The 1,200-nt window shown below is 47.5% G+C and overlaps 1 non-coding gene across 1 annotated transcript; it reads right to left on the bottom strand.

Annotated features, from left to right (window-relative positions):
- Positions 1 to 744: 744 nt before the first annotated feature.
- Positions 745 to 816, bottom strand: TRNAY-GUA (transfer RNA tyrosine (anticodon GUA)). Its single transcript has one exon. It is a non-coding gene; the product is annotated as a tRNA-Tyr (tRNA).
- Positions 817 to 1,200: the final 384 nt, after the last annotated feature.

Below are 1,200 nucleotides of genomic sequence, written 5' to 3'. Positions count from 1 at the left end.
AACCCGGGTTTTCAGCTCTACGTGCTGATGCTTTATCCACTAAGCCACGCCGGATACAACCCCGACACCGGTTAGAATCGTCTCAGATTAAGCTCCATCTCTTGGGTTCCCTCTAGTGGCCGCCCTCTGCACTACGTCGTAGATGTCTATGAACGCAGGACCGAAGTCCATACATGTGTTGAGGTGCACTCGACTGAGTGACTGGTTGGGCGGGATCCGACGGTATAGGCGCCGTCTTAAATCACAAAGTGATTTATTATGCATATCATATATATTTTGATGTACCGAAGTACATATGATATTTCCATGCAGATATTCTGCGTCATCATATGATGAAAGAGTGATGGAACGGAGAAAAATTCTCTCCGGCGCCGGGATTTGAACCCGGGTTTTCAGCTCTACGTGCTGATGCTTTATCCACTAAGCCACGCCGGATACAACCCCGACGCCGGTTAGAATCGTCTCAGATTAAGCTCCATCTCTTGGGTTCCCTCTAGTGGCCGCCCTCTGCACTACGTCATAGATGTCTATGAACGCAGGACCGAAGTCCATACATGTGTTGAGGTGCACTCGACTGAGTGACTGGTTGGCCGGGATCCGACGGTATAGGCGCCGTCTTAAATCACAAAGTGATTTATTATGCATATCATATATATTTTGATGTACCGAAGTACATATGATATTTCCATGCAGATATTCTGCGTCATCATATGATGAAAGAGTGATGGAACGGAGAAAAATTCTCTCCGGCGCCGGGATTTGAACCCGGGTTTTCAGCTCTACATGCTGATGCTTTATCCACTAAGCCACGCCGGATACAACCCCGACGCCGGTTAGAATCGTCTCAGATTAAGCTCCATCTCTTGGGTTCCATCTAGTGGCCGCCCTCTGCACTACGTCATAGATGTCTATGAACGCAGGACCGAAGTCCATACATGTGTTGAGGTGCACTCTACTGAGTGACTGGTTGGCCGGGATCCGACGGTATAGGCGCCATCTTAAATCACAAAGTGATTTATTACGCATATCATATATATTTTGATGTACCGAAGTACATATGATATTTCCATGCAGATATTCTGCGTCATCATATGATGAAAGAGTGATGGAACGGAGAAAAATTCTCTCCGGCGCCGGGATTTGAACCCGGGTTTTCAGCTCTACGTGCTGATGCTTTATCCACTAAGCCACGCCGGATAC

The sequence above is a fragment of the Periplaneta americana genome, chromosome 10 (genome assembly GCF_040183065.1).
Source record: "Periplaneta americana isolate PAMFEO1 chromosome 10, P.americana_PAMFEO1_priV1, whole genome shotgun sequence".
Classification (NCBI taxonomy): domain Eukaryota; kingdom Metazoa; phylum Arthropoda; class Insecta; order Blattodea; family Blattidae; genus Periplaneta; species Periplaneta americana.
This window is presented reverse-complemented; position numbering and strand designations above follow the sequence as displayed.